General features: G+C 34.7%; 1 pseudogene; it reads right to left on the bottom strand.

Moving 5' to 3' along the window:
* Positions 1-23,377: 23,377 nt before the first annotated feature.
* On the bottom strand, positions 23,378-23,442 carry LOC140615656 (U4 spliceosomal RNA; annotated as a pseudogene).
* Positions 23,443-27,797: the final 4,355 nt, after the last annotated feature.

The raw sequence follows: 27,797 nt of genomic DNA, 5'->3' as shown, positions 1-27,797 counted from the left end.
GAGCACTGAGAGACATGATAAATGGTTATAGGGAAGGCTCTGTGTTCTGAGAGACAGTTCTTTCTTTCTTTTTTTTTTTTTTTCCTGAGAGACTTTTAGTGATTCCTGAGAACTACCTCCTCACTATTCCTTAAGGGAAGGTGAGGGTCAGAGAGGAGGCATCACATCAGTGCTCCTAGGCAGGCTGGCTGAGTCATGGATTGAGCTCTCCTTTGCTAATGTAGCCAGGGGAAGAATGCCAAAGAAGAAACACTTTTTAATTTAAATGAACTGGAAGATATTTACGGAATGGAAATCAATCTTTTCTGATATTAAAAAAATGATCTGACCAAGGATCCTCTCCCAATCAATGACTGGCTAGACTAGAGTCTAGTAACATTGCTTTTAGGCAAGGATGACCTCAGGATCATCCTTTTTTGAACAAACTTCCTCCTCCTGCTACCTCCTTTTACCTAAGGTCCAATCAGAGTTCTGTTCTCATGGGAACATCCTAATGGCCTTGCTCAAGGCTTTTATTTGCCATTTTAACAAAGTCCTGACCAAAGGCCTTATCTTAGGATATCAGGCAGCTTGACAAACCATGAGAAGTCCTCATTTGGCACTGTTGTATAGACTTCTATGATATAAGCCTCTGTAATTAATTGCTGCCAAAACAAGAGTAAAACATGGATTATATTAATCAATGAACATAAATAACATGAGCCCAATGAGCATGATGAATTCACAAATCTGGCTATATGTGTAGAAATGTATTGTTGAGAATGCCTGAAACTCATGGAAACCATGGTCCAAAAAACCCAGGAAAAGTTAACATTTCCTAGTAGTTAAAAGATTAAAGACAAAGGTAGTCATATATCTTAGTCTGGTTCAGGCTCCTATAACAGAATAGCATAGGCTGGGAGGCTTATAAACAATTGAAATTTATTTCTCACTATTTTGGAGGCTGAGAAATCCAAGATCCAGGCACTGGCAGATTTGGTGTCTCGTGAAATCCCACTTGCTTGTTCAGAGATGCCTGTTTTCACATGGTAGATGTGTGGAGGGAACTCTCTTTCACGTGGTCATTAATCCCATTAGATCATGAGGGTCGAGCTCTCATGATCTAATCTCCTCCCATACCTCCAAATACTAACATATTGGAGATTAGGTTTCAACATATGAATTTTGGGAGTGCACAACATTTTGTCTACCGTAGCATAAATCTACTGAAAGATCAGAACAAAACCAGTTGGGTGGCTTTAGGTTTTGTCTAGTGTCCCAGGATAACTCTTTGTACTATCCTTTTTACTCTCAGGATACCAGTATGGAAAACATCTTAGTCCATTTGGATTACTACAACAAAATGCGTAGATTGAGTAGCTTTTAATCAACAGAAATTTATTTCTCACAATTTTGGAGTCTGGAAGTCTAAGATCAAGGTGCCACCCATGGCCAAGCGGGGACTCATTTCTTGGGTAACAGATGGCTGTCTTCTTGTTGTGTCCTCACATGGTGGAAGGGGCTAAGGATCTTTTTGGAGCCTTTATTATGAGACACTGATTCCATTCATGTGGGCTCCACCCTCATAACTTAAGTATTATCTTCCAAAAGCCCCACCTTTAATATCATCATTTGGACAAGGATTTCAACATATGAATGAGGGGCAGAGGAAACAAACATTTCAGACCATAGCTGGTAATAAATTCTATTTTTGCCTAGTACATTCGTCATCAGGTTAGGGTATTTGATCAATCATCATAAATTCTGAAGGTGCCATCATTAGATGAGATCTAGTAAGATCTAGTACTATAGAAGACAGGAAAGACTGACTACCCTGGAGCCGGAAGGGGAAAGGCATATCTCATAAAAAGAGAAAGCTACTGATAGGCAAGCCCTTTCTTTCAACCTATGCAGTGGAATCTACTATGCCTTTAACATCTGAACTAAATGCGTCATATGTGAGAGGCATGTGAGCGTATAATCTTTGGGAATACATACATATATTGAACATTATTTAGCCTTTACTAAGTGGAATTTCTTGACTGTTGGGAAGAGAAATATGAACAAAGAAAAGGATTCTGCTCTCAGAGAATACTAGGTCTACCTCAGCATGTATTAATAGGCCCTCCTCAATCTCGTAGAAATTTTCACAAGCCCTGATCACAGGAAAAACTGACTCCCCAAATCATTTTCTGTAAGGGACTCTACCATATATTTAGAAAAGATCTTGAACCTCTGATATATTTATAAAAGAAAAAGAACACACAGATGAAATGAAAAAGTTTCAGGCAATCATCTTGAACTTTCCATGCCACAGAACTTTGAATTTTCTATATCAATGTAAATGTTTAGTACTTGACCTGGCTGACGCTATAGCCCCTAGCCACATGTAGTTATTGAACGTTTGACATTGGATAGGGCAACTGAGAAACTAATTTTAAATGTTATTACATTTAAATATAAATTGCCACATGACTGGTGGGTACTGTTTTAGACAGTACAGATTCCAGAACTTTTTTGATGCTCAATCAAAATAGTCAAAGTTTGGGGCTGATTTTTTTGGTCTTTTTGTTTGGATGTTTTGGCACTGGGGGGATATACCATATGTCCTAAATGAAAGTAAGTAAATCACAGGGAATGAAAATTCCATAGTGTCCATGTTCAATGGGAAAAATGTATTTATTCACTCAATGAAGAGATTTATTGAGGGACACCTGGGTGGCTCAGTGGTTGAGCATCTGCCTTTGGCTCAGTGTGTGATCCTGGAGTCCCAGGATCGAGTCCCACATCAGGCTCCCTGCATGGAGCCTGCTTCTCCCTCTACTTATGTCTCTGCCTCTCATTCTCTCTCTCATGAATAAATAAATATAATCTTAAAAAAAGAGAGAGATTTATTGAGCATTATTATGTGCCAGGCATAGTGATAGGTTGTGATGTATGTGAATTTACCCCTGAGAGACTATGGGGCCTTAGGATAATTAACTCAGCAGTAGTGGTAATGGGTATCATTTAGTGCCTATATGGGAATATTTTTTTCTTTTTCTTTTTTTTTTCTTTTTTTTTTTTTTTTTCAGGAGGGAATATTTTTTTCTATTCTCTTTCTTTCCTTTTGCAGATACCAAATCTGATGTATCAGAAGCTTCTGGCTGCTTACATCTTGAAGTAAACAGAGGTCATGCAATATCTCTGGATTGTAAAAAGGGGACTCTGATGTCCTGATGTGACTAAGAATATAGAGTGTTTAATTTCCTGTCTGCTGAAGAAAAATATTGAGAAGTCCACATGGGAGAGATTAAGAGGTATTTCTCATGTGGATGAACTTGCTGGTGAGGTATAATTTACAGAAATAAGTTAAAAAAAAAAACAACTCAAGAAAATGACAGGGCTTCCATCTTTTTCCTTTCTAATATCTGTACTTTGGAAGAAGATGTAGTGATATTCCTGGCCCAGCACTTTGTCCTTGGAAGCCATCAAACTTTGTAGATGGGTTAGGTAGGCTTATTTACATATCCTTACTTTTCTGGTCACAGTTTCTGGTTAGTTTTTTGAATAAAGAGGGTTTGTTTTTTTTTGTTTTTTTGTTTTTTTTTTTTTTTGGTTGTTATTATTGTTATTTTCTTTTCTCTTTTTAAAAATGTAACCCAAGTATTCCTCCAGCTTCTAGGGGTAATTCTTTTATTTAATATTAATAAAAATGTCTTCAGCTCACCTTCTATACAACAGCAAGTTCTAGATTTAACCCACCTTTCTTTTTTAGTTAAAACTTCAGTTATTTTTTTGTGAACCAGGCTTATTCTCCTTAAAAGAATTAGAAAAGAGGGAAATTGCAATCTGATATCAAATACAAATCCACCCAAGTTGGAGATTTTGTTAAATTTTTTTTTAAGTGGGCTCATTTTATATATACTTTTTTGAACCTTGCTCTTCTCACTTGATAATACTTAATAGAAGCTCTTCCATGTCATCTGGAAATACATCTAATTATTTTTAGTGGCTGGATAATATTCAATGGCAGAGATTCTCAAAATCTCTCCATTCATGATATCCTTACTGGCTCGGTAATTTTTTTTTTTTCCCTCACAGCATCTAAAGGCTCAAAGTAATGCTTAGCCCTTGTTTTTATTTGTTTGTTTGTTTTTTTAAAGATTTTATTTATTTATTCATAGAGACAGAGAGAGAGAGGCAGAGACACAGGCAGAGGGAGAAGCAGGCTCCATGCAGAGAGCCTGACGTGGGACTCAATCCAGGGTCTCCAGGATCACGCCCTGGGCTGCAGGCGGCGCTAAACCGCTGCGCCACCGGGGCTGCCCTTAGCCCTTGTTTTTATTAAATAGGCCACACAACTTAAGGTATTGATGTCTGAATCACCTAGTAGCCATTTGAAATAATACTACATGTAGATTGGAAGAAAATCTAGCATTTTAATTTGAGCTGAATAGCCACAATTATTTATTTACCCTGTTGGGTATCGCAATGCTTTTTCAGACTTTAGACTGAAAAATCAGACTTTAGAATCAGATCAGATCAGTGACCACCACTCCCTTGCCTGTTTCACACCGATTTTTTTGTGTGATACTTGCTATCACAAGTAACAAGTATTAAAGCTATCAACTATCTCTAGCTAGTAGTTCATGCCTTTTCCAGTGGATGTCGAATATTAGGTTTTTCAAGAAAATTGCAAATACCTTATGGTGTTCCTGTGAGTTTGCCACAGTGTCCTAGGGGCCCTCAGTGGACAGCTGGGGAAACATGGGCCTGTGGTATGGATGTTTAAAATACTTTTAACTCTTAAAAAGATAATTAAATGTTTATAGCAACAAAAATAGCAATGTGTTATGGGGCTTATAAGGTATGAGGAATTAAAACATGCTAACAAGAGCACCAAAAGGAAAACCGGAGATGGTAAATGGAAGTATATTGTTGTGATGGTTTTATGTTATATGGGGAAACACAATATAAAAATGTTATTTCCAGATATACTGTGATATGTTAAATATGTATATTATAAATCTTAGAAGAACCAGTAAAGTACAACAAATAGTAAAGATAAAATGGAATAATAGTACTCAATGAATAAAAAAAATAGGAAAAAAAAAGAACAAAGTTCAGATAGTACAAATAGCAAGGAAGTAGGTTAAAACCCAACAATAACAGTACTAATATAAATAATAAAGGCGCCTAGGTGGCTCAGTCAGTTAAGCATCTACCTTTGGCTCAGGTCATGATCCCAGAACCCTGGGATAGAGTCCCAAGTTGGGCTCCCTGCTCAGTGGGAGTCTGCTTCTCTTTTTGCCCCTCTCCCGGTTCATGCTTTCACTCTTTCTCTCTCTCAAATAAATGAATAAAATCTTAAAAAAAAAAACCCAAACAATAAATCATCTAAGAACACTAATTAAAAGACGGATTGTCAGGCTGCATACAAAGGTAGGTTAAAAGTAAAAGACTGAGAAGGGATATACCATGCAAATTTTAATCACCCTAAAGTGGAATGTCAGACAAAGATTTCAGAACAGTGACTATTACCAGGGATGAAAAGAAGCATTGCTCTCATGATAACAAGATATAATCTGTAAAGGAAACATAACCATCCCATCCATTTATTCCCAATGAAAGCTTGAAAATATATGAAGCCATACCTGACAGCAATGTTTTAACACTCTTTTCTCAGTAGTTAATGGAAGAAGTATACAAAAAATAAGCAGAGCTAGAAAAGACTGGAACAACACTAACAGCAACACTCCACCATCAACAGCAGAATACACATTCTCTATGAATGTGCATGTAACATTAAACAGGAGACCTCATGTACCTGATCATAGAACAATTCTCAATGAATTAAAAAACATGTAGTGTATACTCTTTTGTGTCTTAAAATGATTGAAACAATAAAGAATAAGTTATACGACCACAATGGAGTTAAATCACAAATCCATACTAGAAAGATTTCTGAAACATTGACAAATACTGGAAGCTAAAAATACAGTTTTAAGTAACCCATGGGTCAAAGACAGAATCATAGGGAAATGAGAAGATCCTTTGAATTGAATGAAAATGGAAAGAAAATATACCACAATTTGTAAGAAAGAGCTAAGGAACTGCTTCCTGGGACATTCACGGGCTTAAATGCTTATGTTAGAAAAGAAAGCAGTTCTAAGATCAATGAACTAAGCCTCATCTTAAGAAGATAGAAAGAAGAGGAGCAAATTAATCCCACAGTAAATAAAAGGAAGGAAATTATGAAGATAAGAGCAGAGATCAGTATAATAGCAAATGAATAAATGATAGTCAATGAACTGCAAGCGGTTCTTTTTAAAGATATATAAAGTTGATAAGGTTATAGTGAACCTAATCAATAAAAAGAGAAGTCACAAATTAGCAAGCAATATCAGGAATGTTGGAGTGTCATTACTAAAGATATTCATTATTAAAAGGATATTAAAGAATATTATCAGGACCAAATTCTTGTCTGTAAATAAAGCATGCAAATTAAAATATACCCATTCCTTGAAAGATACAAGCTACTAAACTGACAAAACTAACAATACTATATCAACCAAGAAAATTAAATACATAACTAAAATTTTTCCCACAAAGAGAACTAAGGAAAAAATAATACCAATCTTCTACAAACTGATTTTATGAGTTCAAGTCATTTTCAGGGCAGACTTACCCTGACACTAAAATCAAAGTCATTATAGGAAAAGAAGGCTACAGACCAAGCATATACTTAAATGAATGCATTTAATTGCATATAAATTATGTTGTAATAAAGTGGATTAAAATAAAAACAATAGTATGTCAGATGGTGATCGAGTTTACTAGAGAAAAATAAATTTAGGATGAGAGATTGAGAATCCTCAGTGTGGTGAGGATTCAATTGTAAGTTGATCCAGGAAAGGCCTCAAGGAGAAAGCAACAATTTACTCAAAATGGCCAGAGATAACAAGGTTTAGCACTTGGTAAAAATAATTCCAAACATATCTTTAGGAACACAGACAGAACTATGGATATGTAGGTGGTGGGCAAGTAGATAAATAGAAATAATTTTATGAACTAGGATCATACTGTACATGCCTTATAAATGTATTATACTTATCATACTTGAATGTACTAGAGAAAAATATGCTGAAGGAATTACTGGATTGAAGATATTTCTTCAACATGATCATGAATATTATGAATTGAAGTTATACTTTTTCCCCATCAATTTCTTTTATTGATGAGTAATTTGCATAAAATTAAATTTACTGTTTTTAGATGAAAATTTCTATTAATTTTTATAAAGGTTTTAATTTTTAGAGCAGTTTAAGGTTTAAAAAAAATTGAGAGGAAGGTACAGAGATTTCCCACATGCACAGCTTCATTCTCCTGAATGGTACATTTTTTAACCACTGTTGAACCTATACTGACACATTGCAAGCATCCAAAGTCCATGGTTTACCTTAGGGTTTTTACTCTTGGTGTTGTGCATTCTATGGGTTTGGACAAAAAAGCCTAATGACACATATCTGTCACTATAATATCATACAGAGTATTTTCACTATCCTAAAATTTTAAAGCTATATTTTCATTCTTTGTGTGTGTATTTCCTTTTTAGACAATATGGGTTTTCTCCCTACTATAAAAATACTTCATACCTTCTCATTTTAGTTACTTTATTTTTCTGTTTTCAGAACATATGTTATTTTTTCCAATAGAAAGACAGGATTTAATTAATAAAAAAGTTTGAAATACACATATTTTAAACCAAAGTCTTTCATGAAATGTACCACATAATTTTGGGAGAAACTATATTGACAATAAGATGCTATATATCTCTTTGCTATGTTTTTTCTGATTTTATTGAGGTCTAATTTACATACAATCAAATGCGCTCATTTTAAATACATAGTTTCATGAGTTTTGAACATGTTACTACCACCATATTCAAGACACAAAACATTTCTGTAACTCCAAAATTCCCCTTCTTTCACTTCCCAGCCAATCACTCTTTTCTATCCCATAAAACCACTGATCTGCTATCTGGCATAGATTAGATTAGATTAGTTTTCCAGAGTTTTGAACAAATGTAACCATATATAGTGGATACTTCTTTATCTGGCTTCTTTAGGGGACTTACTCATGTTGTGTGTAACAATAGTTTGTTCCTTCTATTTTTCCCCCTTTCTAAAAATTTTTTTATTTCTTTTTTATATGTATATTTTTTATTGGAGTTCAATTTGCCAACATATAGTATAACACCCAGTTCATCCCATCAAGTTGTTCCTTCTAATTGCTGAGTACTAGTTCAATGTGTGAATAAGTCACATTATGTTTGATCATTCACTTGTTGATATTAGTTGTTTGCAGATTTTGTCTATCATAAAACAAACCTGTGAACATTATTGTACATATTTTTTTGTGTAGAAGTATGTTTTGGGATCCCTGGGTGGCGCAGCGGTTTGGCGCCTGCCTTTGGCCCAGGGCGCGATCCTGGAGACCCGGGATCGAGTCCCATGTCGGGCTCCCGGTGCATGGAGCCTGCTTCTCCCGCCTGCTTCTCCCTCTGCCTGTCTCTGCCTCTCTCTCTCTCTCTCTCTCTCTGTGACTATCATAAATAAATAAAAATAAAAAAAAGAAATATGTTTTAATTTTGGGGGAGTAAAAAAAGAGTTTAGTTGCTAGGTCACTTGGTAAGCATATGTTTAATTTTGTAAGAAACTGGCATACCATTTTCTATAGTGATTATAACAATTCACATTCCCACCAACTGCACACAGGAATTTTATTTGCTTTACATGTCCCAAACACTCCGCGTTGTCAGCTTTAAAAAATTTTAGCCATTCTGCTACTTGGGTATTTGTATCTGATCATGGTTTAAATTGCATTTTCCTTATGACTAATGATATTAGCATCTTTTGATATGCTTATTAGCAATTTGTGTACATTGTTTTGTGAAGTGTTTGTTCAAATCTTTTGCCCATTGTTAAATTGAGTTGTCTTCTAACATTGAATTGTAAGAGTGTGTATATATGTGTGTTGGATACTAGCCCTTTTATATAATATTTATATATTATGATTTTTTTTCAAAAGGCAGGAGGTTTTAGTTTTTATAAGGTCCAATGTTTCATCCTTTTTGTAACTTATTTAAAGAAATCTTCACCAACTTCAAACTTGCAAGATTTTCTTGTTTTTTTTCTCTAAGTTTTACAAGTTTTAGTATTTATGTTTAGGTTTATGATCTACTTCAAGTTAATATTTGGGTATGATATGAAGATTAAAATTTATTTTTTTACCATATAGATGTCTAGTTGTTCCAGCACCATTTGTTGAAATGATTATCCCTTTTCCATTGAATTGCCTAAGAACATTTGTTAAAAATCAGTTGACTACATATATGTTTTATTTCTAGACTATTTGGTTGTATTGATCTATGTTTATCCTCATTCCATAATCATACTGTTTTGATTACTGTAGCTTTATATTAAGTCTTAAAATCAGGTAGCATAAGTCTTCTCAACTTAGTCTTCTTCCAAATGCTTGTGGCCATTTTAGGTCTTTCATAGTTCCATTTAAATTCTAGAATGAACTTGTTAATTACTAAAAAAAAAAATCGTCTTTCTAGTAGTTTGATTGGCATGGCATTGAATTTATAGATCCACTTGGGAAGAATTGAAATCTTATTTTCAAAGATTTATTTATTTATTTTAGAAAAAGAACATGAGCATGGGAGGACAGAAGGATAGGAAGAGAAGCAGAATTCCCACAGAGCTGGGAGTTTGATGCTCAACTGACTGAGCCACCTAGGTGCCCCAGGGAGAATTGAAATTTTAATGATATTGACTATTCTGATTTGTGGACTTGATATCTCTCTCCATTTATTTAATTCTTCTTTAGTCCTCTCAGGAGTATTTTGTAAGTTTGACTGTAAATTTGTTCCTAAGTGTTTTATATTTGTTGATGTTATTATAAATTTCAATTCTTAGTTGTTCATTATTAGAAACAATGTGTTTTATATATTGATTTTGTATCCTGTGACCTTAACTCATTTACCATTTACCAGTTCTAACAGATTTTATTTTGTTTTGTTTTTTAGATTCCTCAGGATTCTCTACATACATTGCCTTGCCATCTGTAAATAAAAGCAATTTTACCTTTCGTGTTAGGGAAAATCCTAGTTCTTCTCTTGTGGAGAGGATTCTCCTCTCCACACAGCTTCTCCACTCACAACATTTCTGACGATTTTGAAGTCTCTGTGACAATTGGGGGGGGGGCTACATTTTTACTAAATTCTGACATATCTATTTAGAAATAGCATTAGATTCTACAGATTAAGGACTCAGTCCCACAAGACTGCCCTGTCCCCCAATTCAGGTGCGAATTGCAAGTACAGAGCACTAGGTTACCCACAACTTCTATCTGATGTGACTATAAATTGGAAGTTTCCATGATGTTCTCTCTTCAGATTTGATTTTTTTTTAAAGTAGGCTCCATGCCGTGTGGAGCCCAGTTTGGGGCTTGAACTCATGACCCCCAGATCAAGACTTGAGCTGCGATCAAGAGTCAGACATTTAACTGACTGAAGCTACCCAGGCACCCCTGATTTGGATTTAATTATTTGCTAGAAAGGTTCAAAGTCAGGGTAAGACTTACTTATATTTATCAGTTTATTAAAGGATATAATAAAGAATACAGATGAACACCCAGATGAAGAGATAGATTGGATGAAGTCAGGGAGGATCCTGAATGCAGGAGCTTCTCTCCCTGTGGAGTTGGGGTGGATCACCCTCCCGACATAAAGGTGTTCATCAGCCCTTTCTTTGGGGTTTTCATCAATGCTTTCTTACATAGGCATGATTGCCATTGGTGATTGACTCCAGTCCCTCTCCAATTCCTTTTCCCTATTCAGAGTTCAGGCACTGGGGACTGCAAAAGTTCCACACTTCTGATCACATGATTGGTTCCTCCAGGTGAATGTTCCTCATTCTTAGGTGACCCTAGGGTCTTCCCAAAGTCATTTTATTAACATATCAAAAGACAACTTTATTGCTTTCATCACAGGAAATTCCTAGGGTTTTTGGAGCTCCATTCTAGAAACAGGAGGAAGACCAAATATATATTTCTTTTAAAAACCACACTATCACACTCTTTTATGTATCATTTTCATTTATTTGTCTTATCTTATTGGATTGTCTATGACTTTTAGAACAAAGTTGAAGTGGTGGGAATTGACACCCTTTCTTTGTTCACAATCTTTGGGTGAAAGCATTTATTTTTTCACAATTAAGTGTGATGTTAGTTTTAGTGTATTTATAAAAGTTTTGATCAAATTCCTTCTTTCTAGGGGCACCTGGGTGGCTCAGTGGTTGAGTATCTGCCTCTGGCTCAGGTTGTGATCCTGGGGTCCTGGGATCAAGTCCCACATCAGGCTCCCCATAGGGAGCCTGCTTCTCCCTCTGCCTATGTCTCTGCCTTTCTCTCTGTGTCTCTCATGAATAAGTAAATAAAATCTTTAAAAAATAAAAGCAATTCCTTCTATAGGAAATGAGAAGGTTTTCTTTTATCATGAACATCTGTTAAATACATTTTCTACATCTATTAGGATGATTCTATATTTTTAAAAATTTTGTCAACATGCTAAGTTAATTGATTTCCAAATATTAAACCAATTTGTCATTCCTGGGGTAAATTCCATGTTGTCAAGATATATCATCCTTTATACATATTACTGGATCTAATTCGTTACTATTATTTTATTAAGGAATTATTTTTGTCTATGTAGATAATGATATTGGTTTGCAGTCTCCTTTTCTTATAATGTCTTTGTCTGATTTTGGTATCAAGGTAATGTTGACATCAGAAAATGAGTAGGGATGTGGTATTCCCTTTTGAAGCTTCTGAAAGAATTGGGTAGGATTAGTATAATACTTTTAAAAAATGTTTGATTAAAGTCATTAATAAAATCATTTTGGTCTTGAGTTCTTTTAATGAGAAATTTGAGTTACAAATTCAATATCCTACTTGGATTATTCAGGTTTTTTATTTCTTTTTGAGTCAGTTTACAATATTCACTTACTGTTCTTTTAATATATGTGGGTTATATGATGGTGTTCTTTATTTTATTTTATTCTTTTTTGTTCTTTTTGCTCTTTTTTTTTTTTTTTTTTTTTTTTTTTGAGAGAGAGAGAGAACATGAGCAAGGGTGGGGAGGGGTAGAGATAGAGGGAAAGAGAGAATCTTAAGCAGGCTCCATGCCCAGTGTGGAGCCGATGTGGGGCTTGATCTCACAACCCTGAGATCATGACCTGAGCTGAAATCTACAGTTGGATCCTCAACCAACTGAGCCATCCAGGCACTCTGTTTTATTCTTAATATTTATAATTTGTGTCCCTTGTTTTTTGATCATTCTACCTGAGGTTTTAGCAATTCCATTGATTTTTTTCGAAGAGCCAGTTTTTAATTGTGCCATTTATTTTCTTCTGTTGCTTTTCAGCTTTATATTTTATTGATTTTAGCTCTTTTTCTTTTCTTGTATAAGGATTTTAAGCCACAATTTCCTAAGGAATGCTTTACATACATCTCATTTTTATATGCTGCATTTTAATTTTGACTTAGTTTCAATTTTTTTTCTTATTTCCTTTGGTTTTTTTTGAGCTATGCATTCCTATGAAATTATGAAATCTAATTCCCCAATATTTGGGTATTTCCAGATGTGTTTTAGTAATTTCTATTTAAATTTCTTATGATTTCAATCTTTTGAAATGTACTGAAACTTGGCAAATAGCATCTATTGTGTCTTGAGAAATGTTTCATGTGTACTTGAAAAGTATGTATATTCTGCTAGTTGAGGGGTGGAGTTTTCTAGAAATGTCTGATAGTTTGAGTTCTTTGGTAGTGTCATTCAGGTCCTCTATACCCTTACTGATTCCTGTACTTTTTATATCAATTACTGAGAAAAAAAGTTTTGGATCTATCTCTATAATTTTAGATTTATCTATTGTTTCTTTCAATATTATCATGTTTTAGCATTGTGTGTTTTAAATCTCTATTATCCCTTCAAATATTTTTTTCTCTTCTCTTTTTTTTTTCTATTTCTGGGATCCCAATTACATATATGCTATACTGCTTGATATGGTTTCATGCATTCTTAGGGTCTCATTTATTTTTATCTTTTCCTCTGTAAGCCTCATTTCAAATATCTTATTGCTTGGCTTCCAAGTTCACTGATCTTTTATGTCCAAAGTGTGGTTAATACCATGCAATGTAATTTTTACTTTAAATATTTTATTTTTCTTTCCTAACAGTTCCATTTGGTTCTTTTTTTTTTAAATCTTCCATTTCTTTCCACATTATGTTTATGTTTTTCTTTAAATTCTTAAATATATTGAACATATTTATAAAAGTTATTTTAGCATTCTCATTATAAGTCCATGAACTTTATTATATTTGTATCTGTTTCTATGAAATTGTTTTTTCTCTTGGTCACATTTTCCTCTATCTTTATATGCCTGGCAGTTTTTTTTTTAATTTTTTATTTATTTATGATAGGCACACAGTGAGAGAGAGAGAGGCAGAGACACAGGCAGAGGGAGAAGCAGGCTCCATGCACCAGGAGCCCGACGTGGGATTCGATCCCAGGTCTCCAGGATCGCGCCCTGGGCCAAAGGCAGGAGCCAAACCGCTGTGCCACCCAGGGATCCCTGCTTGGCAGTTTTTAATTGGGTGCTGGACATTGTAGATATTTCATTGCGAACTGCTGGATTTTGTTTTCTTTAAAGGGTGTAGATATTATTCTAACAAATTTTTCATGATTCAGTTTGATATTTTCTAGGCTTTTTTTTTAAAGCTTTTTAAGGTTATGTCTAAGGTAGATGTTCCTGTAGTACCAGTTTAACTCGCATGTGACTTTTTAAGGGTCACTTGTAAATGTCACATGCATTTTTTTAAGATTTAATATTTTTATTCAAGAGAGACATACAAGAGAGGCAGAGACATAGGCAGAGGAAGAAGCAGGCTCCGCAAGGGGAGCCCAATGTGGAACTCGATCCCAGGACCCTGGGATCGTGATCTGAGCCAAAGGCAGATGCTCAACCACTGAGCCACCCAGGTACACCTGTCACATGCATTTAACAAAGTTTTTCTGCTCTGGCTGGGAGAAATTTGAATAGCCGTGGCCTTGCATAAACTACAAACATTATTTGGCTTCCATTCTGAGGTATTTTTTCTTTCCTCACACGTTGTCCTTTGTGCAGTCTTGTTGAATTTCTTACTGTGTAGAGACAGATTAGTATTCAGTCAAAGACTCACAGAGATTCTCATTTAGATATCTGGAGCTTTTTTCTGAAAAGTTTCCTTCTGTGCAGTATTCTACTCTGAAAATTCTAGTTGCCTGGAGCGCTCTAATAATATCTGCCTTTTTAACTTAGAGAGAACTACTCAGATTTTATTCAGATTTCCCTCCCCTACCTGTATCCATGGACCAGAACTTGTTTACTGTCTGGAAACTGGGGCTATTGTATGACTCACATAGGTTATTTCTTTTCAGGGCTCACAGCCCTTTACTGGATGTTTTCCAATGTTCCAAAACATTTATTTTATATTTATGTGGTCACTTTTATATTTGTTTATGGTTGGAGAGTAAGTCCCAATCCACTTACTCCCTCATGGTTGTGAGCACAAACCATAGTATTTTGGTTGTCTTTTGGAAGATTTTTTTTCCTAGTTGTTTGGTCTTAGTTCTGTTTATATGATGATCGTCACTTGCCATTAAATGTCTTTGGGTTCTTAATTTTGAATCAACTTTTGGTTAACTGATTTTATCAGTGTGAAGTATTTTTCATTGAAGAGCTCAATGCTGCTATATGTCCAGAGATATTTCATGTTTGGAAATGCCTCTTAACCTTTTAATTTGAACGACAGTTTATATGGTCTTAATATTTGTGAGTCAAAATCATTTTCCCCTTATAATTTACAGATCTTTCTCCATTTGCTTCTGGCATTGAACATAACTGTGAGAAGCCAGTCTGATTCGCATCAGTCCTTTTAACTGATTTTATTTTTATTTGTTGCTCTCCTGTCTGTGGACTTTTGTTTTTATTCTTTTTTTTGGGGGGGGGGTTGTTTTTATTCTTTTTCTTTTTAAAAAGATTTTATTTATTTATTTATTTATTTATTTATTTATTTATTTATTGAGAGAGAGAGAGAGAGAGCATGAGCAAGGGGAGGGGCAGAAGGAGAGGGAGAAGGGAGGTTCCCAATGTGGGACTCAATCCCAGGATCTTGGGATCACAAACTGACCCAAAGGTAGACACTTAGCTGACTAATCCACCCAGGTGACTTGTTTCTGTTTTTTTTTTCCTGTTTCTGTTTTTATTCTTAAAATTCAACAATAAGCAAGATCTGTAATTTATGCTTATTATTATTATTATTATATTATTATTATTATTTTGTGTGTGTGTGTTGTACCATTTTTATGTGCAGATTTTGATTTTCAGATTTATTTGTTTATTTCAAGAAATGTTTCCTGTGTTCTATTTTTAAATACATATGTTTAAATATATAAGAAATATATAATATAAATATAAAATATATATCATAAAATAATATGTAAAACATTATTATTTTATATTTATAATATGTTAAAATAATATATAAAAATAAATATATACATATACTTATATGTATTTGGTTCTCTTTGTTAAGTTCATTATTTCAGGGATATCTAAATATCCTAATATTCTAATATGAGATTATTCCTCTGATTTTTACACCATTTGTTTTATTCTCTATGGTTTTCTCTATTCATTCATCATTATTACATTAAATTTTTCTTCTGCCTTCATTTGAGTTTTAGCTGTTCCTGTCCTGTCCATGCAATTTCTAATTTATAGGTGATGTTGTATGGCTCTCCTTTTATTTTCTTAGCATTAAAATTTCTATTTTTCTTTCTGTTCTGTTGATTTATTTTTCACTCAGTCTTTAAACTCTTGTTTTACTGCATTCATGTTTACTAAGTAGTTCTATAAAGCCCAGTACTCGCTGCATCTCATCACATGTTATTTTTCAAAGTGCTTTCTTTGTCAGTTCAGGCTTACTTTCTGGATTGTTAGTTTTCTTTGAATGAATTCTCCTTGGTTTCTCTTTCACTTTATCTGAGAATTGTTTTTCTTCAGCTTGAAGTTTACATATTTTTTTCCATCATTTTTCTGAAGCCTATTTTTCCCTTGCGTCTTGACTTAAATGTTAGTTATTTAGAGAGGTTTTCTCTTATTTCCCTATCTAAACTAGGAGTTCACTGTAATTCTTTTTCCCAGAACTCTGATCTTTTTTCCTTACAGCATTTATTAGAATGTGTGATTTTGACCATAATTTGAAAAAGAAATCCTGTAGCTTTGAAATAATTTCTCCTCTTCCTCAAAAGGCCTATTACCATCAAGGTTTTGTGTTTATTTTTAAAACATTAGGAGTTTCAGTCATGTAACTAGATTGTCACTTGGTGAATAAAAAATAATTACTGGAAACTTCAAACAATCTTAAAGAAAAAGAACTGCTTTATAAACCACACAGGGATATACCTTTCTTGGGGGTGTGATTAAATGTCTAAAGGTCACTGGAAGGATTTTGATTTTCATGGTTACTTTGTTTGATCCTTTTTATTAAAGCTCCTTCCCTGTGCTAAATGATTACCTCGATACCATGACAGATAAAAAAGATGATCAAAAGGACAAAGGGTTGATGGATAAAACAAAAATCTAAAGGCCTTTGTGGTCCTCTCTGAAAATAAATACTTATTTTACTCTATCTTTTAAATTTACTCCATGCAGAAACTGCACATTCTGCAAATTGATGACTTTATCTTTTCCTCATATGTATATAGAATTGTATAATTACGTTTTATTTTGTGCTCCTGTCATTAACACAGTTTAAGAGTTAAAGCATGAGAGGAATTTACATGCTTGAGGATAAAGAGATAAAGCATGAGAGGAATTTACATGCTTGAGGATAAAGCCAATTAAAAAGAATTTGAAATATAAATATAAAATTCAGTTATGCAGAAAAGTGATTAGTTGACTCCAACTTGGATAAAGTGTTTCAAAATACCGTACACCCAAATTAACTCATTGTAAGAAAACCCAGCATATCTGAGGAAAAATAGTCATTTTGGAAGCAAAGAATAACTTTTTGTTTACTGCAGTTCATTCCTTTAAAGTCTAAAAACCTTTGGGATGAGAGGAGTTATTTGGACTTTTTGTTGCTGGTATTAAGAAAGGAAATCTCAAAAAAAAAAAAAAAAAAAAAAAGAAAGGGAAATCTCTAGATATTGTGTTAAAAATTTGTGGCAAGTCAAATGGTTTCCAATAATTTGCTTTCAACAAAATTGAAAAAAGACTTTATCAAGGTGCTCTTACAAATTATTAAAATTTGTTACTGAGGCTAGATCATCAAGTACTTTCTGACAATTAACTCAGGAACAGTTAAAAGAATTGTGATATTGCTATGATAAAATTTCTTCCATTCACTCTTCAACAAATGGTGCTGTGAAAACTGGACAGCTACATGCAAATCAATGAAACTGGGCCACTGTCTTATACCATACACAAAAATGGATGAAAGACTAAATGTGAGACCTGAAATCACAAAACTCCTAGAAGAAAACATAGGCACTAATTTCATTGTTATCAGCCATGGAAACATTTTTCTAGATATGTCTCCTCAGGCAAGGGTAAGAAAAGCAAAATTAAACTATTGGGACTACACCAAAATAAAAAACTTTTGTATAGCAAAAGAAACCTTCAACAGAACAAAAAGGCAACCTACTGAATGGGAGGTTTTTGCAAATGATATATTCAATAAGGGGTTACTATCCAAAATATATAAAGAACTTATACAACTCAACACTAGAAACACAAATAAGCAATTGAAAAATGGGCAGAAGCTGAGTAGCTCAGTTGATCAAGTGGCAGACTCCTGATTTTGGCTCAGGTCATGATCTCAGGGTTGTGGGATGGAGCCCTGTGTTAACACTTCTTGCTGTATGGAGTCTGCTTTGAGATTTTCTTTCTCTGTCCTCTGCCCTCCCTCTGCTTGCTCTCTTTCTCTCTAAAAAAAAAAAAAAAAAAGAAAAAGAAAAAATCTAAAAAATGGGCAAAGGACCTGAATAAATTTCTTTTCCTCAAAGAAGACATAGAGCTTGCCAAAAGACACGTGAAAAGGTGCTCAACATCACTCATTATCAGGGAAATGCAAAATAAAACCAAAGTGAGATATCACCTTACACCTGTCAGATGGCTAGAATTGAGAGATAAGAAATAAGCAGAGAAATAACAGTGTTGGTAAGGATGGGGAGAAAAAGGAACCCTCATGGACTGTTGGTAGGAATGTAAATTGGTACAATTGCCATGCAAAACAGTATGGGGCATTTTTTAAAAAATTAAAAATAGAATTTAATAGCCCAGTAATTCCAATACCAAGTAACTACCTAAAGAAACCAAAAACACTAGTTCCAAAAAAAAAAAAAAATGCATGCACGTCTCTATTTATTGCAGTAGTATTACAATAGCCAGGATATGGGGCAACCCAAGTGGCCATTGATTGATCGATGAATGGATAAGAAGATGTGGTATATATATACAATGGAATGTGACTCAGCCTTAGCAAAGAATGAAATATTGCCATTTGCAACAACATGGCTAGACCTAGAAAGTATAATGCTAAGTGAAATAAGTCAGACAGAGAAAGACAAATACCATATGATTCCATTCATGTGGAATTTAAGAAACAAAACAAATGAACAAAGAAAAAAGACAAAAGAACAAAGTCTTAAAAACAGGGAACATACTGGTGGTTGCCAGAGGGGAAATGGGTGGGGAATGGGTGAAATAAAGAGGATCGAGAGTATATTTAGTCTCGATGAACACTGAGAAATGAATAGAATTGGTAAATCGTCATTATATTGTACACCTGAAACTAATATAATACTGAATGTTGAACAGCCTGGGTGGTTCAGTGGTTTGGCGCTGGCTTCGGCCCAGGGCGTGATCCTGGGGACCCAGGATGGAGTCCCACATCAGGCTCCCGGCATGGAGCCTGCTTCTCCCTCTGCCTGTGTCTCTGCCTCTCTCTCTCTCTCCCTCTGTTTCTCTCATGAATAAATAAATAAAATCTTAAAAAAAATACTGAATGTTAATTACACTTCAATAAAAAAAGATTATTCCAATCCCATTCTCATTTTTTTTGAGTGAGGTGTCTTATCTCTTAACATCTATTAAAACAACAACAAAAAAACAAAACAAAACAAATAAAAATAAAACGACAAATACAAAAATAGGAATAGAATTGCTGCTGAGCATTTTTTTCCATTTTAGTTGTAAGAATTATCCATGATACTGGAACTTATTAAAAAATATCTTATCCATCTTGCTAATGTATGTCCAGTAAAACTTTATTTTTTATATTTAATATTGATTTTTGAAAATCTGTAACAAATATATAGTTTCATCAATTCTATTTTTAATATTATTTGCAAGATTAATTTATTTCAGAAGAAAATTTTATACTCAATATATTGTAGATACAGAAAATAAAAATATATTTATCTTTTTTTTTTCAGAGAAGACTTAGGCATAAAATGTAATGCATTATAATAAAGTTCAAATGAAGTAGAACAATGTAAAATTTCTTTTTTTCATATCTAATATCAATTTTGTATTGTCTTTTTCTACAAGTTTTTATTTAAATTCCAGTTAGTTAACATATAGTGTAATATTAGTTTCAGGTGTAGAATATAGTGATTCATTACTTATGTACAATACCCAGGGCTCGTCACAATAAGTGCCCTCCTTAGTACCATCACCTATTGACCCCGGCCTTTTTGTTGTCTGATTGCTGAGGCTAAGACTTCCAGTATTATGTTAAATAACAATTCTGAGAGTGGACATCTGTCTTGTTCCTGACCATTGAATACAAGCTTTCAGCTTTTCCCCACTGAGGATAATATTAGCTGTGGGACTTTCATACTTGGCCTTTATTATGTAGAGGTATGTTCCCTCTATCTCTACTTTGTTGAGGGTTTTTAATTATGAATGGATGTTGTACTTTGTCAAATGCTTTTTCTTCGTCTATTGAGAGGATCATATGATTCTTGTCCTTTCTTTTATTAATGTGGTGTATCAAGTTGATTGATCTGTGAATATTGAACCACTCTTGCAGCCCGGGAACAAATCTCACTTGATTGTGGTGAATGATTCTTTTAATGTACTGTTGGATTCAATTTCCTAGTATTTTAATTGAAAAGTTTTGCATCTATGTTCATCAAGAATATTGGCTTGTAATTTTTTTTAGGGGTCTTTGGCTTTGGAATCAAGGTAATGTGGGCTTTGTAGAATGAATTTGGGTTTTCCTTCTATTTCTACTTTTTGGAACAGTTTGAGAATAGGTATTAACTGTTCTTTAATTTTTTTAAAAATTATTTATTTATTCATAAGAGACACAGAAAGAGAGGTAGAGACATAGGCAGAGGAAGAAGCAGACTCCCTTCAGGGAGCCCGATGTGGGACTCGATCCCAGGACCCTGGGATCACACCCTCAGCCCAAGGCAGATGCTCAACCACTGAGCCACCCAGACATCCTTAAAAGTTCTTTAAATATTTGGTAGAATTCCATTGCGAGCCGTGTGGCCCTGGACTTTTGTTTGTCAGGGGATTTTTTGATTACTGATTCAATTTCTCTGCTGGTTATTAGTCTGTTCAAGTTTTCTATTCTTGTTTCAGTTTTGGTAGTTTATATATTTTTAGGAATTTATCTATTTCTTCCACAATGTCCAATTTTTGGCATTTTTTCATAATATTCTCTTATAATTGTATTTCTGTGGTATGAGTTGTTATTTCTACTCTCTCATTTGTGATTTTATTTATTTGGATCTTTTCTTTTTGATAAGTGTGGCTAGGAGTTTATCAATTTTATTAATTTTTTCAAAGAAACAACTTCTGGTTTCCTTGATCCGTTCTATGGGTTTTAAGTTTTTATATCATTTATTTATGCTCTAATCTTTATTAATTTCCCTTCTACTGACTATAGGCTTCATTTGTTGTTCTTCTCCTAAGTCCCTTAGATGTAAGGTTAGGTTGTTTACTTGAGATTTTTCTTGCTGTTGATGTAGGTCTCTGTCACTATATACTTCCCTCTTATGAGCACTCTTGCTGCATCTCAAATAAAAACATGGATCATCATTTTTAAATTTTCATTTGTTTCCATGTATTTTTTTTAAAGATTTATTTATTTACATATTTTTTTGTGGGGGGGGAGTTCAGAGGGAAAGGCAAAGAGAATCTTATGCAGACTCCATGCTAAGCGTGGAGCCTGACACAGGGCTAAGCCTGAGATCTGTGACCCTGAGATCATGATCCAAGCCAAAAGCAGAAGTTGGATGCTTAAGCAACTTTGCCATCCAAGCACCCCTGCTTCCATGTATGTTTTAAATTGTTCTTTGATTTCCTTGTTGACCCATTAATTCTTTAGTTGCATGTTGCTAGCTTCCATGTATTTGTGATCTTTCCAAATTTTTTCTTGTGATTGACTTCAAGTTTCATAGCACTGTGGTCAAAAAATATGTAAGGTATGATCTCAATCTTTTTGTACTTGTTAAGGTCTGATCTGTGACCTAGTATGTGATCTACTTTGGAGAACATCCCATGTGCACTTGAAAAGAGTGTGTACTCTGCTGCATTAGGTTAAAATGCTCTAAATATATCTGTTAAGTCCATCTGGTCCAGTGTGTCATCCAAAACCATTGTTTCCTTGTTGATATTATGCTTAGATGATCTGTCCATTGATATAAGTGGCATGTTAAAGTCTCCTACTATTATTGTATTATTATTGTATTATTATCAGTGAGTTCCTTTACGTTTGTTATTGCTTTATATATTTGGGTGCTCCCCTATTGAGAGCATAAATATTTATAATTGTTACATCTTCTTGTTGGATTGTTCTCTTTATTATGATATAGTGCGCTTCTTTATCTCTTGTAAATATATTCTTTTTTTTTCCCACAGAAGAATGTAATGGACAAGTAAAAGACTCTTAGTCATAAAATGTAATGTGTTATGATAAAATTCAAAGGAAGTAGAACTATGTAAAATTTCTGATCATTTAAAGAAGAGCCTGTTCTTTTTATTTTTTAAATGGATGCTATCATTATACATTGTTATGATGTTTTCCCACCTAATTAGATAAAAAGGGACCGTTCCTTAGGTACAGGTCCTCAGGAGCAGATCCTGAGACAGGGATTCTTTTACACGTGATTTATTGAGAAAATGCTGTCAAGAAAAGCCTGTAAGAAGATGAGGCAAGCAAAAAAAAAAAAAAAAAAAAAAGAGAGAGAGAGAGAAAGAAAAAGAAAGAAAGAAAATGAGGCAAGCAAGATAGGACAGGGGAAGAAGCCAAAGATGTGAATTTAGATAAAGTCTGGTCTCAGTCTGATCACATGAGGAGATCTATAGTATAAATGGCTCCACATAATTTTTCTACCTTGAGGCAAAGGGGACGGGCTTTTGTATTTTGTGTCAGTCGGTCATTGGCTGAAGGCTTCCACTGGGCAAGGGGTAATAGGCATCTCCTGGGAAGGTAGCAGTTATCAACTGACAGAAATCTTCTGGAGAAGGCTGTGGCTATAAGATATTAGAGCAGCTGGTGAAGTGAATCTGGACAAGGCACAAAAAGTATATAATTTAGAGAAATGGAAATGATTCTATTATAAATTTGTTAAATAATGGAAGGGTGATCTGGATCTAAAGTTATTTTAGTGGGAAAAAGTGGATATTGGTTAAGGTTATACCTTGTGCTTCTACTCCAACTCTCATTTGGTATAAAAGGTAGAAACAACTCTGCAATATACTTCTTGCTCTAGAGCCCCTATGGGACCAGGCTGAAGCTAGCATCCAGCTAAGAAAGCTTCTTGTCTGCCCTATCCTGCTTTCCTCTCATGTTCTCCTGAGAGCATTCCCTCGGGGAATAATTTCCTCACAATTTTTGTCATAGGTTCTAATTCTAAGAAACCTAACTTTACACCAGAGAGGAGAAGGGAAAAAATTAAAATGTAAATTTCATATATTTTTAAGGTGGAATAGGGGTGAAAAGATAATTAATAAATTCTTTTTTGCTCTCTACCTTGTTAGAAAAATATGTCCATAATTTCTAAAATAGAAAGGAATCTAGTGCAGGAGAGTAAAAGGTATTACATACAATTGATCAGTAGTTCTGATAGCTCCAAACTCCAAATTATATCTAGAATTAGCTCTCTTCACATCCTCTGGTACCATCCTGGTCTGAGACACCTCTGGTCTTACAATGGGATAATGACAGTAGCTTTCTAACTGGGTTTCCTGATTTCACTCATATCCTCTACCTCTACTATCCAACATAGTCTATTAGCAATAATCGTGCTTCGGATAAACCTCATTGGCTATGATACTGCCACTACGCAAAGCTCATCAACATAGTCTATTTGTAACACAGAGTGATTCTATCAAAATATAAATTAGTAGATCATGTTGTTCTATTTAAATCTTTGAATAACTTTCTATATTTTTCAGAATAAAAGTCAAATCCTTAAAAGGACTTCTTGAAGGCCTTATGTGATTTGACTCCTGATATCTCTTATCTAATTTCTTGTCTCAAGACCCACTCACTTGATAATTCTGCTCAGCTATCTTGAGGCCTCTCAAACATGCAAGGTGCATTTCCATTTCAGTTGTTTCTACTTTTCTCTCTGCCTGGAAGGTTCTTCCACCAAATATATGCATGAATCCCTGTGTCTCCTTCTTTAGTCTTCACTGAAATGAAACCTTTTTAGTTAGACCTTCCCTGGTCCACTATATTTCAATTGCAAGTGCATTTCTATTCTTAATTTTATTTTTTCCATAATACTCATTAACATTTGACATCCATGTTTTACTTTTTTATGTATCTGTCCTCACGAGAGTGTAAGAGGGTAGAAATCATTGTGTGCTTTGTTTACTGCAATATGTTCAGCATCTAGAAAAGTGTCTATCATGTAGTAGGTGTCCAATAAGCGGGTTGACTGAATTGAATGTATCAATAAATAAAAGAAAAATAATTCGGGCAGCCTGGGTGGCTCAGCGGTTTAGCGCCACCTTCAGTCCAGGGCGTGATCCTGGAGACCCGGGAGGGAGTCCCACATCTGGCTCCCTGTATGTAGCCTGCTTCTCCCTCTGCCTGTCTCTGCCTCTCTCTCTCTCCCTGTGTCTCTCATGAGTAAATAAATAAGGTCTTAAAAAATAAAAAAAAAGAAAAATAATTCAAGGGAAAAAAATTAAGAGGACAATCTTTAAGAACCAAGTGGAGATTTATGGGATGGATCCAACAACAAGTGTGAACACATAATAGTGTTTAATGAGCATGTCTGAAGGGTAATCATAATAAATCAATTCTATCTTGGAAAAATTCTTCTCATGCCTTCTAAACAGGCTTCATGGAAAATAGTGGGGCAGGTAGATGTTAATTTGCATTGCATTAAAAAAGATTCTGTAGTCAAATAAGCTTAGAAAATTCTGAATATCAACAGCAAAGAAACAAACAATCCAATCATGAAATGGGCAGAAAACATGAACAGAAATTTCACCAAAGAAGACATACACATGGCCAACAAGCACATGAGAAACACAAATCAGGGAAACACAAATCAAAACTGCAATGAGATACCACCTCACACCAGGAGAACAGTGAAAATTACAAGACAGGAAACAACAAATGTTGGAAAGGATGTGGAGAAAGGGGAACCCTCTTGCACTGTTGGTGGGAATGTGAACTGGTGCAGGCACTCTAGAAAGCTGTGTAAGTTCCTCAAAGCGTTAAAAATAGAGCTACCCTATGACCCAGCAATTGCACTAATGGGGATTTACCCCAAAGATACAGATGCAGTGAAAAACCGAGACACCTGCACCCCAATGTTTATGGCAGCAATGCCCACAATAGCTAAACTGTGGAAGGAGCCTCGGTGTCCATCGAAAGATGAATGGATAAAGAAGATGTGGTCTATGTATGCAATGGAATATTAGCCATTAGAAACGACAAATACCCATCATTTGCTTCAACATGGATGGAACTGGAGGGTATTATGCTGAGTGAAGTAAGTCAGTTGGAAAAGGACAAACATTATATGGTTTCACTCATATGGGAATATAAAAAATAGTGAAAGGGATTATAAAGGAAAGGAGAGAAAATGAGTGGGAAATATCAGAGAGAGTGACAGAGCACAAGAGACTCCTAACTCTGGGAGACGAACAAGGGGTAGTGGAAGGGGAGGTGGGCTGGGGGGGGGATGGGTGACTGGGTGATGGGCACTGAGCGGGGGCACTTGGTGGGATGAGCACTGGATATTATACTATATGTTGGCAAATCGAACTCCAATAAAAAAATACACAAAAAAAGAGAAAATTCTGAATACTAAATCTCCTCTTGGAAATTCATGATAACAGTATATTAAAGACTGAAAAATTATAGATGAAAACATAATCTTAAATATTAAAATCATGAATGAAAAAGGAGAGATCACAACCAGCACTGAAGAAATACGAACAATTATAAGAACATATTATGAGCAACTATTTGCCAACAAATTAGGTAATCTGGAAGAAATAGGTGCATTCCTGGAAGCTTATAAACTATTAAAACAGAAACAGGAAGAAATAGAAAAGTTAAACAGATCTATTACCAGCAAGGAAATTGAAATAGTCCTCAAAAACCTCCCCAAAAAACAAGAATCCAGGACTGGATGGCTTCCCAGGGAAATTCTACCAAACATTTATTTATTTATTTTTAACTCTACCAAACATTTAAAGAAGAATTAATACCTATTCTTCTCAAGCTGTTTCAAAAAAATAGAAATGGAAGGAAAACTTCCAAACTCTATGAGGCCAGCATTACCGTGATCCCAAAACCAGACAAAGACTCCACCAAAAAGAATTACAGACCAATATCCCTGATGAACATGGATGCAAAAATTCTCACCAAGATACTTGCCAACAGGATCCAGGAGGACAATAAAAGGATAATTCACCATGACCAAGTGGGATTTATTTCTGAGTTACAAGATTGGTTCAACAGCCACATATCAATCAATATGATACATCACATTAATAAAAGAAAGGACAAGAACCATATGATCATCTCAATAGATGCAGAAAAGCATTTGACAAAGTACAGCATCCTTTCTTGATAAACACTTCACAGTGTAGGGATAGAGGGAACATACCTCAATATCATAAAAGCCATCTACAAAAAGCCCACAGAGAATATCATTCTCAATGGGGAAAAACTGAGAGCTTTCACCTAAGGTCAGGAACATGACAGGGATGTCCACTATCACCACTGTTATTTAACATAGTACTAGAAGTCTTAGCCTCAGTAATCAGAGAGCAAAAAGAAATAAAAAGGCATCCTAATTGGCAAAGAAGTCAAACTCTCATTTTTCACATATGATACTCCTGTGGAAAACTCAAAAAACTCCACCCCCAAATTGCTAGAAGTCATATTATTCCTATCCAGCAGGGTAGCAGGATATAATATCAATGCATAGGAATCAGTTGCATTTCTATACACTAACAATGATGTAGAAGAAAGAAATGAAGGAATCTATCCTATTTACAATAGAACTCAAAACTATAAGATACTTGGGAATAAACCTAACCAAAGAGGCAAAGGATCTGTACTCAGAAAACTATAGAACACTCATGAAAGAAATTGAGGAAGATACAAAGAAACAGACAAATGTTCCATGCTCATAGATTGGAAGAACAAATATTGTTAAAATGTCTATGCTACCTAAAGCAATGTATACAGTCAATGCAATCCTGATCAAAATACCATCAACATTTTTCACAGAGCTAAAATTTGTATGGAACCAGAAAAGACCCAGAGAATGTTGAAAAAGAAAACCAAAGCTGGTGGCATCACAATTCCAGACTTCAAGAACTATAACAAAGCTGTAATCATTAAAACAGTATGGTAACAGATGCATAGATCAATGGAACAGAATAGAGAACCTAGAAATAGACCCTCAACTCTATGGTCAATTAATCTTTGACAAAACAGGAAAAAATATCCAATGGAAAATTCTCTTCAACAAATGATGTTGAGAAAACAGGAGAGCCTTATGCAGAAAAATGAAACTGGACCATTTCCTTACACCATACAAAAAAATAGACTCAAATGGATGAAGAAATCCAATGTGAAACAGGAATCCATCAAAATCCTAGAGGAGAACACAGGCACAGCAAACCCTGTGATCTCAGCCACTGCAAATTTTTGCTAGACACATCTCCAAAGGCAAAGGAAACAAAGCTAAAGTGAACTATTGGAACTTCATCAAGATAAAAAGTTTCTGCACAGCAAAGGAAATAGTCAACAAAACCAAAAGACAACCAACAGAATGGATGAAGATATTTGCAAATGTCTTATCAGTTAAAGGGCTAGTATGTAAAACCTATAAAGAACTTATCAAGCCAATACCTAAAGAACAAGTAATCTAGTCAAGAAATGGACAGAAAACACGAACAGTCATTTCTCCAAAGAAGACATACACATGGCCAACAGACACGTGAAAAAATGGTCCAAATCACTTGGCATCAGGGAAATACAAATCAAAACTACAAGAGATACCACCTCACACCTGTCAGAGTGGCTAAAATTAACAAGTCAAGAAACAACGGTAGGTGACGAGGATGCAGAGAAAGGCACCCTCTTACACTGTTGGTGGGAATGTGAGCTGGTGCAGCCATTCTGTAAAATAGTATGGAGTTTCCTTAAAAAGTTGAAAATAGAGC

Source organism: Canis lupus, chromosome 23 (genome assembly GCF_048164855.1).
Source record: "Canis lupus baileyi chromosome 23, mCanLup2.hap1, whole genome shotgun sequence".
Classification (NCBI taxonomy): Eukaryota; Metazoa; Chordata; class Mammalia; order Carnivora; family Canidae; genus Canis; species Canis lupus.
Note: the sequence above shows the minus strand (reverse complement) of the source record. Positions and strands in the feature narration are given on the sequence as shown.